This window comes from Ovis aries, chromosome 4 (genome assembly GCF_016772045.2).
Source record: "Ovis aries strain OAR_USU_Benz2616 breed Rambouillet chromosome 4, ARS-UI_Ramb_v3.0, whole genome shotgun sequence".
NCBI classification, from domain to species: domain Eukaryota; kingdom Metazoa; phylum Chordata; class Mammalia; order Artiodactyla; family Bovidae; genus Ovis; species Ovis aries.
Window position 1 is genome coordinate 53802922 of NC_056057.1, and position 15224 is coordinate 53818145.

Genomic DNA, 15224 nt, shown 5'->3' on the forward strand with positions numbered 1-15224 from the left:
AATTATAAGGTAAAATTTATATACCTACCTAAGTGATTACTCTAGGTTGGAGCCCCAGCTTTTGTTTATTTTTTTCAACTTTTAGTTTTGAATCCCACTCTCCTCTTTTTCTTGATTTACTTCCACAATTGACTAAAGTGACTTATTCAGTAGTGGTCAGAACAGTATACAAGGGAAATGAAATTTCATGATCTCACATGTTTGTAAGATTTTTTTTTTTTTTTGACCCTGAAACCTAGGCCTAGTAACTAACCTGGTAAAGATTTCTAGACCAAAAGTCATTTTCCCTCACATTTTAAGGAATCATACTTCCATTATGTTATATCTTCATAGGTTACTGATACCAATTCCATCTGGCCTTCTGGAGTTCTAAATCTTTTTCATTGAAATTTCTCAATAGTGTGGTTTTGTCATTCCTTTTGATAGGTTCATGAGGGCCTTTTTAATCTGGAAATTAATGAGCTCAAGTTCTGTGGAATTTTATTTATTAATTTATTAATTCTTTGATTATTTTAACAGCTCCTTCTTTTTGCATTCCAGAATTCCTTGTGGTTTACCTAATATAGTTCTTATTTTTTCCTCTCCTATTTTGATCACTTTTTTATTTTTGCATTTTGGGTGGCCTCATATTTATTTGTTTAGTTAGTTGAAATGGATTTTTTCCATTTTAGTGCATTCTGATTATCATTTAATAAAATATGTTCTTTTATCGCTCTGAGGCTAATTTCAAGTCTTTTTTTTTTTTTAAACTTTTACCCCATATACATTATCTCATTTACTTTAAGTCTTTTTTTTTGTTTGTTTGTTTGTTTTCCTGTGATGTTCTTACTAGGAAGTACTTTTGTACTGCTTGGTTTAATTTCTCTAAAGAGTGAATTTCACTCCTCCTACCATGTCGGAAGAGTACTAAATGTAGAGCAAGGACGGGGGAGCTAACTGATAACTGATTCTATTTACCGTTTCTCATGATCTCTCCATTTTCACTACTAGGTTTCTTGGGCATCAGATTGCCTTTTCTTGCTGTCCTTTGTATAAGGTCTGAGATTCCAGTTTGCTCAGTTCTTTTATACTCATTGTGGATGTTTTCCAAATCAACAACTTTAATCTCTGATCTCAATTGTCCACCATTGTAATTCCTATCTGGATATTTCATTCTGAAAGGCACTTCAAGCTGAAAATATGTGTGAATAAAGTCATCAACTCCTCATAGATACCAAGCTGACCCCTCTTCTGTTCTTAGTTCCCCTACGTGGCATCATCTTTGAGACGATTCTCGTGGTTCATATTTCATATAATCACTTCAGTCATGTCTGACTCTTTGTGACTCTATGGATTATAGCCCACCAGGCCCCTCTGTCCATGTGATTCTCCAGGCAAGAGTACTGGAATGGGTTGCCGTGCCCTCCTCCAGGGGAGTTTCCTGACCCTGGGATCAACTTGCATCTCTTATGTACCGCTAGTGCCATCTGGGAAGCCCTATGTAAGCCATAACTGGGCTTCCCGGGTGACACTGGTGGTAGAGAACCTAACTACTAATGTAGAAGACATAAGAGAAATGGGCTTGATTCCTGCGTTGGGAAGATCGCCTGGAGGAGGGCTTGGCAACCCCCTCCAGTATTCTTGCCTGGAGAATCCCCATGGACAGAAGAACCTGGTGGACTACTGTCCATAGGGTGGCAAAAAGTTGACAGGATTGAAGCGACTTAGCATGCACGTGAGTACATTAAGGTGAATCACAAACTCTGCCTCTTCTATCAAGTACTCTCTTATCCTAGTTAACATATCTGCCATGTGTTTTATGTTAGGAATACTGCTTTTGAGGGTCAGTTGTGTAATCGATTTACTTCTTATTCCCAAATACCTAATATAGCATCTTGTTAATTGTGACCTTCTAATATTTGTTGAAGTGTGAAAATATAGACTACCTGTGTAAGATGCAGGTACTTTAAAAATTGCCATGGGACTTTTTACTATCTGTTAAATTTTAAATTGCATCGGCCATCTTGCCCCAGTAAGATACTTGAGGACAGGGTCTCTGTCATTTATATTTGTTTCCCTCTACAACATCTTATGCAAGGCCTTGTATATATGTCACTTTTTTGTGGCGAAATAGCAATATATATACAGATATAAGTAGTTGTTCTGTTTTGATCCCTTTGAAAATGTCAGTTTGAAGAATTGGCAGAGGGGGGGTGATTTACATTGGAGAAGCATTTTTTTTTTCTCTCTCTCTCCTCAAAATAGAATCAGCTCCTACTCCTTAAAATAGTCTAATTATTTTCCTGGAGGCCTAGTTATAAAACTACTTGCAGCTGCACTAGAAATAGAATTCTGGTGTCACTTAATGAGATTATTCAAGTTCACATTACTTATTCTGCAGACTTCTTCATTTGAGTAGATTATTTAATATTTTATTTGTTTTATTATTCACATTTTGGGGGTAAAATATTTCTGTTCACATTCGAAGTTGGTTGAATTGTATGTCAGAGTTTGAGTGCAGAAGACTTTGTCTTGGTCCTGTTACTTCCAACTGTGCAGCTGCCTAATCTGTCTGTAATTTACATCCCTGGAGCAGACTTTCTCCTGCTGCCCAAGAATTAAAACTTCGTTTTACCTTAGAATGCAAGTTAACATTCCATTACCTTTTACATAACAATTTGTTTTTCCTGTTTTCCCTCCTCTTTTTATCTGTAAAGTGAGCTTCTCTCACTGTTCGTACACAAAGCAACTATATTAACTATATTCTTCTGAAACGTTCATGATTAAATTGTACGACATATTTTGAAATATTAGCTTAAATGTATCCTGGCATTTTGAGGGATACTTTTCTGTTTAATTTGTCACTGCTCTTTTACATGATAAAGGAGGGTAGGATTAACATTTTTCAGTTCATAAGGTATAATTACAGCAATCTTTCCCCGTTCCACTTTTTCCCTCCTTTTCCCTTGTTCCTCTCCATCAGACCACCGAAAGCACTTTAATTACAGAAATTCTTTTCTATCCCTTTCTAAATAAACAACTTATTTATTGCATTCTGTTTTGTTCAATACCACGCTGAGATTTGTGGGAGATACAGGTATACTCCAGCTACGGAACATTTTTTGCAGACATAATATACATAAAGCAATTAGAAAATAGTTAAATAGTGAACTCAGTGGTAGTAACCATGTAAGTAGGAAGTTAGAGAAGAAAGAAGTAACCCTGGCAGGGGTGGTAGGTGAAAACTGATGGAAAGAGTGCAGTTTGAATTGGATCTGAGTACTCAGAGATAGGTGAAAGAGTGGTTGTATCTGAGATTTGAAGACTGAAGCAACAGTAAGGAAAGTAGCCTATAGGGCAGGCAACATTAGCTAAGTGGAGTATGGAGTTCTGTGGGTTAGATCAGGCTTGTTAAAGATCACAACAGGACCTACTTAAGAATTTAAGCTTTTAATAGGGGAGTGGTATGAAAAAATGATGCTTCAAGAAGCTGACATCAGTTAAGACTCATAGGGGCTTATGGCATATCGCAAGAGGACTCAAAATGTGACAAAGTAGACAGCTAATTGTAAAGATTAAATAAAGATAATTTTAAATAGAAGGCTTTAGAGACTATTTAGGATTATAAACTAGGAAAGACCAAGACAAAAAGGAAAATAGGAAGTTGGAATCCAAGGGACAAAAGGAGAAGCTTCAATGTTATGTTACATTCTTGTAAGAAACCCTAATAACTTGAATTTCAATGCACTTTGTTTAAGTGCAATTATCCTGCTGGGGCCGCTAGGTGGTGATCTTTGTTAGTTCGTAACTCATGATTCCTTAATGATATGAGATCAACAGTTGCAGGAAAACTCAGTTTTTTGTTTCACACAATTTCCAATGTACATTGAAACCTATGGATATACTTCTAGAAATGTTTTTCCTTTTCCTTTATTCTTTTATGTCTATGCTCTCAGGTAAGGGAAATAGGAAGGAAATAAATATTTAGATCTTAGTCCTTATACCTATCTGGCTTTCAACATTATTCCTGGCATTTCTGCCTCCTGGTCACTTCTCTATGGGAGCGTGAATCAGGAAAAGGCAACTTTTATCTTATAGGCCTTTATTGTATTACCTTTATTGGTATCACCTCCTAGGCTTTCCTCTTGTAAAGCCAGTGTGGCCATAGTGTGATGATAGGAGAGGGGAGCAGGCAGCTGGGCAGATGGATGGTTCCTATGCCATCACCTTGTTTTACTTGTTCCCAACGCTTATTATGCCTCCTTGCTCTAGAGCCTCATCTTTGCTCCTAGAGGAACTCTACCTGATGGAGTTTATAAGCTAGGCCACAAGGTACTTATTCCAAGTTGAAGAAAGTTTCTGACATGTCAAATGGAGAGGGAGACAATGTATCAAAGGGGCCTGGCCCATAGCAGGCGCTACCAGTACTTGTTAAATGAGTGACGGAATGATGAATGAATGAATGAGCATCAGTAATGCAGTGGAGGGAAGAGGTGGTCTTGGTCTCAGAATGCTGAATGAACGTTTTTCATTGAAATCATTTTGCATGTGTGTTGTGCTCTTTAGTACTGTTGAGTATTGATTATCTGGTCCTTTGTACCCCATGGACGCAACCACCATGCTAACACTGATCTGTGGGAAAATGCTTTCTGAGCTCCAAACATTTAACTTACTAGTGAACTTTGGTTAACTTGTGACTTTATTCAAAGTTATTATTAAATTAAATAATAGCATAGTTAATAAAAGTCACTTTTGAAGTGCTTAGTCACAGCAATATGTAATTAAGAGTAAAGCCTTAAAGTGCAAACAGGGGTCTTATCTATCCAAATACTTTTTTAATGCTAAGCTTCCTGATGATCTTTAATAAACCCTAGCAATTGTAACAACAATTACAACTTCAGTGACTTCAGTAAGTCTGAAGGCTCCTCCTAAATTTATTTCCAACATTTCCCAGTAGAGAAAAAATCTGGGCACCTTGCTATAGCTGTACATCTGTTCAGTTCAGATCAGTCACTCAGTCGTGTCCGACTCTTTGCGACCCCATGAATTGCAGCGTGTTAACAGTACATCTGTTACCTGTTCTGAAAATTAGGTTGTCAATTTTCTCTTTAGTAGAAGAAAGGAAGGTTATTTCCTTTTCTCCCAATAGCTAAATTTTAATGAATTTTTTATTTTACTGATTTATTCTTGACTACTTTTTTCTTTCCAATTGACCTTTTGGGCCAATCAGGGCTTTTAGCCAAGGATCGAAGAAATCTGAGTCCTAGCTTAGGCAAATCCCAGACTCATTTCTTTTACCTTATTTCCCTGCTTTATCTCTGTCTAGTAGAGATAATCATCACATATTATTCTGACCCCTGAAATAAGTGAGTCTGTAGCACAAAGTTTCTTTCTAGCAAGTCAGTACATTTATGCTACTATATTTTAAATTAGTAATTTACTTTTATTTATTTATAAAATTCCCACAACATAAAATTCACCATTTTAAACTGTACAATTCAGTGACTTACAGTAAATTCACAGGAATATGCAACCATCATCAATATCTAATTCCAAAAGAAACCCCATACCCATTGAGCAGGCTCATCTTTACTCCTTCCCTCTAGCCCCTGACAACTACTAACCTGCTTTTTCTCTCTATGGATTAGCCTATTCTGGACATCTCATATAAATGGAATCAAGCAGTATGTATCTTTTTAATTTTTGTATCTTCTTTCACTTAACATAGTAGTTTCAAAGTTCATCCGTGTTGTAACATGTAGCAGTACTTCATTCCATTTTATGGCTGAATATTATTCCTTCATATGTATAAAGTACATTTTGCTTATCCATTCATCCTTTGATGGGCTTTTGAATTGTTTCCACTTTTTGGCTATTATGAACAATGATGTTGTTAACATTCACGTCCAAATTTTTGTTTGAACAGCTGTTTTCCAATTCTCTTGAGTATTTACCTAGGAGTGGCATTACTAGGTCATATGGTAATTCTAGTTTTAACTTTTAGAAACCTTTTTTGAATTTTATTCATGCTAACATTGGTTATTCTTCAGAAAGTTATTAGATAAGGTTTATTACACACCATGAAATATTATTTTCACATGATGACTTTTGGGTTAGAATATTTATCCATTAGCTTTTGTCTCTATATATAGTAGGAAAGCTTGAAAGACAGAGTAATTTAGATAGTTAAGGAAACACGCAATACTATTTCTTCAGTCAAAATCACTGAGGTTTCGCTCTCTCTATCCTGTGCTTTCACTCAGCGGTCACTGGATTCCATTTGTGTATCGAGAATGATTTTGAGAACTAAGGACACAGACAAAAAGACAAAAAGATTTTTGCCTTAATGGAACTACATGCCAGAATGGAGAAAGAATTTTGGAGATGAATAAGAACTATGAAGAAAATGATGAAAGAGATTGGTGTGGGCTATCTATCATAGTCTATAAAGTCAGTGGTTCTCAAATGTTAGTGTGCATGAGAATCACCTGGGGATGATGTTAAACTACAGCTTTAAATTAAATAGGTCTTTGGTGGATTATGAGATTCTGTCTTTCCAGCAAATTCCCAGGTGATGACCAGGATGCTTTGGGTGGGCAGAAAAGACCCTGCAGTTTAGTAAGTGATTATCTTCAGTGGAATATATGGAATGTGCATCAGGAGCCAGTCAGGTTAAAATCTAGAAGAATAAATTTCTAGGAAGAGAAAATAGCCCTTGCAAAAGCTCCATGGGGAAAGGAGGTTTGGTGTATCTGAGGGAAAGTGATGTAGAGTAGCAATCTATTTTTTTCCCTACCATATAGGAGGGAAAAATACACTGCAGTGAATAAGCGGGAATTCCTTGTCCCCCTCTTACGCTGGTGACTCCACCAACCTACTTCCCACCAACAAATGAACTAATTCTTTCTTAGACCCAAGTGTGCTTTGTATCAGCTTCTTTTATCTTGTCCAAAATATTTTTGCAAAAATATCCTCTTCTTTTATACTATTTGCTGCTGCTGCTGCTAAGTCGCTTCAGTCGTGTCCGACTCTGTGCGACCCCACAGACGGCAGCCTACCAGGCTTCCCCATCCTTAGGATTCTCCAGGCAAGAAGACTGGAGTGGGTTGCCATTTCCTTCTCCAATGCATGAAAGTGAAAAGTCAAAGTGAAGTCGCTCAGTCGTGTCCGACTCTTCGCGACCCCATGGACTGCATCCTACCAGGCTCCTCCGTCCATGGGATTTTCCAGGCAAGAGTACTGGAATGGGCTGCCATTGCCTTTTATTACAGCTCTAATTCTTTTTAACCTTTATTTTATTGGTATCTTTCCATTTTCACTTAACATTGACAGCATTTACAATGTAATTAACTACTCTGAAGCATGATTTTTTTTATGGCTATGTTGAAGTAGTTCCTGGATTTGTGCGGCTTCCATTGTTTTAATTCTTTTGGGAGGGGACCTATTACAAACAATACTGTGAATATTATTGTGTTTAAATCTAATGGCTTATCTCCAATTAGTTTCCTAGAATACATTTTTTTTTAGCTTTTTATTTTTTAAATTTTAATATCTTTAATTCTTACATGCGTTCCCAAACATGAACCCCCCTCCCACCTCCCTCCCCATAACATCTCTCTGGGTCATCCCCATGCACCAGCCCCTTTAGACATTTGTTGATAAGAACTAGACTTTTGACAAAGTTTACTTATGCTCTAGAAAAAATGTTCTAATTTACATTTATACCATCAGTAAATATTAACTGGTAGTACAATAATTTATTTTTTAACTTTTTATTGACATGCAATTTATATGCTATAAAATTCATTCTCTGAAAGTACACAATTCCGTAGTTTTTAAGTACTTTGATAAGTTTGTGTGTATAGTTAACATTTTACTAATTTATTATATTAAACTGGTTATTTAAATTTTTGATTGTTGATTTTTCTTAGGTTTTCTGTATAGCTATTTGTATCATTTACAAAAATAATCATGTATCATTTTAGCAGTGCATTGCAGAAGGAAATGGTAACCCACTCCAATGTTCTTGCCTGGAGAATCCCAAGGACGGGGGTGCCTAGTGGGCTGCCATCTATGGGGTCACACAGAGCCAGACACTACTGAAGCGACTTAGCAGCCACAACTCATTTCTCTTTCCTGAACTACTGCAGTAGCTGGATTCAAGTTTTACTCAATTATTGTTAAGACTATTTTGCTACATAATACAGGAGTTTGGAACATATATTTTGAACATATATTTTGAAGTCAAACTAATATGAATTTAATATTCAGTTTACTATATATATAGCATGGGGCAAATTACTTGTGATTATTGTGTTTCAGTTTTTCCATTTGATAACAGTAAAGAACATGTATAAATAGGCTTATTGAAAATGTTGAAGGAGATGGTAGATACAAAGTGCTTAACAAATTTTCAATATAAGATGATACTGATATCTTTTTAAAATGAATTTCTAAAGATACATTCTGCCTAGGAAAAAAAGAAAACTATGTGAAGATGATATTACAACACATTTGTGCTACTATTAAATTATGTTCATATAAGCACACACAGTTGCTAAACAGTTTCTTCTAGACATCCTTGAGCTAGATTATATCTACTTTTTCTACACAGTTATTTTATTTTATTATGCTGCTTGCCTGTAACTAGGATAGCATTTATGCCAGCTCAGAAATGTAACTGTTTATATCATTAAAAACTTCCAAAGAATCTGCATTCTCCCTTAGATAACTCACAGAGGTGCCTCGCAGTCCTTATTGCTATAAATTTTTAATCCCTAAATTAGACATTTCCTACTGTACTTTGGACTTTTTTCTTTGGTATCTCAGTCTTTTATGATATGCAGCTATTGAGTTTGTTTTTGTTAGAGAAGGACTGTTAGACTATACTAATCATGTCTAAATCCTTTAAATATACCTCATTTATTACTTTCAAAATAATAGGATAGACCTGAACAATTGTGTATAGGTACAGGACTTATCTAGGGAGTAAAAGAGGCACTAGAATGCCTTGAAATTAATTTCTCCATTAGGAAGAGATGCCAGTAGGCAGCCAGTTGATCAAAAAACACTATTACAACTTTTAAAAAATGCAGACACAATCAGTTGGTTATTTTTAATATATAATTGAGCACAAACATTTCAGTGAAGAGCTTAATAATAACTCTGAATAATGTAGATTATTTTGGAATTTAAAAATATTTTACCGTTCTGAATGTATTTGAAATGGAGGAAATACATAATTGAGTAGAAAATTTTAGTGTTCTTTAAATGTTGAGAAGTATTTTTTCTTTGTTAGACTGACCATCAGCACTGGTATGAAACAATGATTCAGAGGCAGAAATGTCTATTCTTGTCCCAAGTCAAGGCATTCACTGAAAAATTGCTTCAGGCCATAACTTTGGCATGCCATGGGTTAAATAAAGGTCAACTCCAAGTGAAAAATAAAAATCAGTTGATCTTTTGGTGTTAAAGGGGCAAAATAGTTATCATTTTAGATTCTTTTAGTTCTCTTATAATTCAAGGATTTTGGATTTCTTTTTCCCTCAACTGAGAATTTTCAGGCCAGTGGTGTCCATAATGTATATGAGTGCCTTGGGGCATTTTGAAGGGGAAGAGAAGAAAATTTACCATATTTTAAAAAAGTTCTTACCTATACAGGCTCTTGCATGATATTTAATAACTCGCTAGCCCACAGGGGCTGACAGTGCTTTTTATATTTAAATTAGTCAATAGTCATTTGGAACACTGTTGTCTGGAGAATTAGGTTCTAACTCCATCTTTGGGACACTGTTTATTTTTATAAAAGACATCTAAATACAGACTTGTAATTATGTTTTAATATTTCTTCTAACTTATTGGTCTTTGTTAGGAAGGTGGTTAAAGACTGGTTTATCAGTCAATGGGAGCTCAAGAGCATGTCACTTTGCATTTTAATCTTGACTTCATTGCATTCATTAGACAAGGATAAGGGTAACATTTGCTCAACAGGGTATTGAAAGGATTGCCTATGATGGTTCACATGACGTGACCATCACATAGTAAGACCTCATTAAAGGTCAACTTGTATCAGGGTTATTACTATCTCCGCTTTGTGTCTTCTACAAAGAAAATATTGTGAGCAGAAAAAAATCAAATAGAGGGCTATCCTATTATCTGGTTAATTCCGACACATACTGGCAGTTGTATAATAAATGTCAGTGGGTGCCGTGTGATTAAATGTCATATGGGTGGGTATACAGACTGGACACATTTTGCACAGCGATTGGAGACTTTCTCAGATTACCTGTGTAATTTTGGGTCATTCTCCAAAACAGTCTTCCTTGGCCAGAGAGATTAGGTGAGAGGTAGGTAGACAGCTTCTTAATAATTCCCAGGACAAATTGGACTCAGTAGATTCTTACCATAATTAATTTGTTTGTGAATCCACAAGAGTGAGTAAAGCCTTTGCATAACTTTGCCAAAGACAATGGCAAAGCACACTCTTCAGAAGGGGCACGTGCTTCAGATCAGATGAGAAGGATCCCATTTTTCCCCTTCTTGGATTAAAAGGTGTTATCATTATACCTGTTTGCGGCTGAAAGGAATATAAACTAACTATTGAGGAATAAAATTTGTTCTCTCCTTTAAAGAAAAGCCCATGCTATCAGAATGTAAAATGAGTGATTTTACCTGTAAAAACTGACTCTTTATTGTAGAAAAAGTCTCCCTGTGATTAGTGATTGTGAAAATAAAGGCTTCTGCAGATTACACCAGACCAGAGAGCCTGGAAGCCGAAGAATCGGTAAACTCATTCAGAGTCAGCCTGAAATTATGCCCATTTTTGTAACATGTGTTATTGTTTATTGATTGAATAGTAGTTTCTATTATTTTCAGAGTTTTAAGGGGCCTTACAGGCATGGAACACAGAAGATGTTCAGTAAATATTTGCTGAATAAATGCATGAAAGTATTTTAATATTCCTTTCATGGTTAAAATCCTTTCCATATTTTATATACTACAGAAAGTCACTTAGCCTGTGCTTGAACATTCCAATGGACTAAAAGCTTACAAAATTCTCAGGCAGCCTTTTCCATTGGTAGATCACTCTAATTATTAGATCTTTCTGTTTTTTTGAGGCAGATTTTATCACCATATAATTTCTACCCTTAGGTTTTAGTTTGGTTTTATGGAGAGACATTAAAATAAATCTACTTCCTCTTTCACATGAAAGTTCATCACATATTTCAAGAGAGCTATCATGTCCCCATAATTCTTCTCAAGCTAAACTATCATTTTCCAGATGATAGCATTTCCAATCCCTAACCATGCTTATTCTTCTTTTCCTATTTTGGATTAGTCTTTATTTTGGTCAATGCCTCTGATATATTTATTTATTTTACCATTTACAGTGTAATGAGTACATTTTGAATGAACAACACTGGTAACTATTTTATATACATTATTTTATTTAACCCTTTTCAACAATCATATAAAACAGAATTTTCACAGTGAAAACACTATATGAAGGCCACCACATTAAGAGGCCTGATTTGGAGTCATACTGCCTCTAAATACCCACGAAACTGTCTGCAAGTAATTTATCCTTTCTGTGACTCAGTTTGCTCATAAGTGAAGCAGGGATTATAGTGATTCCCACCTCCCAGGACTCCCATAACTTTCATGTGTGGTCAGTCATGTCTGTCTCTCTGTGACCCCATGGACTGCAGCCCACCAGGCTCCTCTCTCCATGGGAATTTCCAGGCAAGCGTACTAGAGCATGTTGCCATTCCCTTCTCCAGGGGATCTTCCTGACTCAGGGATTGAACCCACCTCTGTGTCTCCTACATTGGCAGGCAGATTCCTTATAACTGAGCCGCCTGGGAAGCCCATCTCCTAGGGACTAATAAAAAGATTAAATGTGTTAATATTTGTAAAGCATTTAGGAAAGCATCTGGGCAATTAAAAAGCATTAGAAGTGTTTGTGAAGCAAGCAAAACTGAATAGCTTATGCTTTCATGGACCTTGCCAATGTGATTAAGTTAAGGATCTTGAGATGGGAAAATCATTCTGGATTATCAGGATGAGCCCAGTGTAGTCACCATAGTACTTTTAAGAGGGATGCAGAAGTTGGAGTCAGGGAGATGGACATATGACCAGAGAAGGAGATTGGAGTGCCCATTGTGAAGATGGAGGAAGGGGCCACAAGGCAAGGAATGTGGGCAACCTCTAGAATCTGAAAAAGCAAGAAAATGGATTCTCTAATGACTCCAAAAGGAGGCTCTGATGACCAACACTTGACTTAAGCCCAGGGAAACCAATTTCAGATGTCCTATAAGAGAAAAATAAATTAAAATTGTGTTCTTTAAGCCACCAAAGCTTTGGTAATTATTGTATAGCATCCATAGAAACTAGTTCAGTGAATAACTAAAACCGTTTGAAACCTGTTATTGAAAAGAACTCAAGTATAAAGAACTTATCACAGGCATTGTGTCCCAGTCAGCATCTAGGAAAATACATTTTACATCCAGAAGATTTCTCATTGCATATGATATTCCTAGGAGCCTTGAAATAGAGGTTTAATTGACAAAAAGCCACACTAACAACACTAGATCTGCCCTGCTTTGTCCCATTTTCTTGGCCGTCACCAAAGTTCATGACAGTGTGAGCTTCTCTTTGCGTGCCTTTGTCTTTATCCCCTGGCAAATGTCCTGCCTTCCTCTTTACTTTTGGGATCTCCTTTGGATATTGGAGAGTGATGTGCTCCAAAGTCTCTTCCTAGCTGGTGTTTTTCTATTAACCCCTCATTGCCTGTGGCCATGCTTTGCATACTTCTATCTTAGCTGAAGGAGACTCTGGTGTTTCTTAAAACTGCTGTATTTCTTGGAGGCTGCTATTGTGAGCTTCAATTGCTTCAACTGAAGCAATCTAGCCTTCACCCAAATCTTCCTGTGACATTGATTTGCATGGCTTGGGAGCCTACCTTTTTTAATCTTCCTAAAGTTTGGATGGGAATGTACAGAAAACCTCCATCTCCTTTGAAAGTCTCTCTTCTTTTTCCATCATGTAGACTATTGTCAAATGTAAAGAGGAGAATTGCTGCTTTTAGGAAAAAAAGACCTCTTAGCCTCCCTTTCATCAGATTATCACAGGCTTACTTACACCTATTAATTCATACCAGATTCTCACTTTTGTTGTTCTGTTTTTGTTTTAGAGGCTACAAAAAACAGGACACTGAGACTTTGCTCAACTGCAATCTCCAGATGTACTATATATGCATTTATGGTGAACTTAGATATTTTCCACTTTACATATTTTAATACTTTTGAACCCAAATGAAATATTATGTATTTTCCACCTAAGTGAGTTTGACCCATTATTCTAGGCTATTACACTATTAATAATAATAATAATTTACTATCTATTATGTATCAAGTACTAGTAGATGTACTGTTAGGGGTTTAAATTTTTAATTGTTTACAACAGTGATTACTAAATTATACTATACTATAAAACAATAATAAATAGTTATTAAGATAATAATAAGAATTTTATTTTCAAATGTTGTTTGTCTTTCAGTCAATTTTTTTTCTCCCAACTTACTTTTTCCTAATATTTGAGTGGCATTCATTCTGTGTATTTCTTTAAGTCTTTTAAAATGTGTTAAAAGCAACAAGTGAATGAAGGTCCTGTGTCCACCATTACAAGTGTTTCTCAAGATCAGTTTCCCAACTTCTGTCCATTTGTCTCCAAGGGCCCTAAAATATGGCTATCCAAGGCCTGAGAGCTATTTTCAACATATCAATAAGTGGATTTTTGGAAAATTTAACATTTATGTTGAATTATTAATCACCTGTCTTGGGAATAACAGTTTGAACAACTTTGAACCTAAGTCATAATTAAGCTCACATAGATTTATTTTATTAGTGAGTGCATTACAAGAAACTTTGTGAAATGCTTTGCTGAAATTAAGAATTGCGAATGAACCAGTCCATCCTAAAGGAGATCAGTCCTGGGTGTTCATTGGAAGGACTGATGTTGAAGCTGAAACTCCAAAACTTTGGCCACCTCATGAGAAGAGTTGACTCATTGGAAAATACCCTGATGCTGGGAGGGATTGAGGGCAGGAGGAGAAGGGGATGACAGAGAATGAGATGGTTGGATGGCATCACTGACTCGATGGACATGGATTTGGGTAAACTCTGAGAGTTGGTGATGGACAGGGAGGCCTGGCATGCTGCGGTTCATGAGGTCTCAAAGAGTTGGACATGACTGAGCTACTGAACTGAACTGAACTGAACTGAACTGATGTCTTTCTGACAATCACCTCAGGAAGACATATATATATATATATATGACTAATTTATATACTAGTGGGTTAGTTTTGTAGATGAGTCATAACAAATTACCAAAAACTTGGTCACTCAAAACAATAGAAACATATTTTCTCACAGTTCTGGAAGCTAGATGTCCAAAATCAAGGTGTTGTCAGGAGTGTTTCCTTTTTGAGAATGGAGAGGGAGATTTTCATGCTCCTCTCCTGGCACAATTTCAGTATCTGCCTCTGTCATCAGAAAGTATTCTTCCATCTGTGTCTGTCTTTTCTGTGTCTTTTCTCCTCTTCATTTCAGGGCACTAGACATATAGACTAAGGGCTCACTTTCTTCCGGTATGTGCTGTGCTGTGCTAAGTCTCTTCAGTCGTGTCCAACTTTTTGTGATACTATGGACTATACCCTGCCAGTTTCCACTGTCCATGGGATTCTCCAGGCAAGAATACTGGAGGGGGTTGCCATTCCCTTTTCCAGGGGATCTTCCTGACCCAGAGATTGAACCTGCGTCTTGTATGTCTCCTGCACTGGCAGGTGGGTTCTTTACCACTAGCACCATCTAGGAAGCCTCCAGTATGACCTCGTCTTAATTTGCAACTTAATTACATCTGGAAAGAATGTGTTTCCAAATAAGGTCATATTTACAGGTACCAGGGCTTAGGACTTCAACAGATTCTTGAGGGGAACACAGTTCATCCCACAACAAATAGGGGGAAAGAGAAGTCATTAAAGTAACTGGGGTACACATATATAACAAGAGTCCAAGACTTCTATCTTCATACAATGTTCTTTTGACTTCACGCAATACTACTTCCTAATGATTTCCACTTTATTTTTCATGGCTTCCTAGACTATCTGTTTAATAAATGCTTTGAATTTCATGGGGGCTAAAAATCAAGCTCACTAGTTCTTAGTATTCAAATATATGATTTCCCAT

General features: G+C 36.4%; 1 protein-coding gene across 7 annotated transcripts in view; it reads left to right on the top strand.

Moving 5' to 3' along the window:
- TFEC (transcription factor EC) overlaps positions 1-15224 on the top strand; it is a 789619-nt gene that overhangs the window by 590613 nt on the left and 183782 nt on the right. The window lies entirely within an intron of this gene.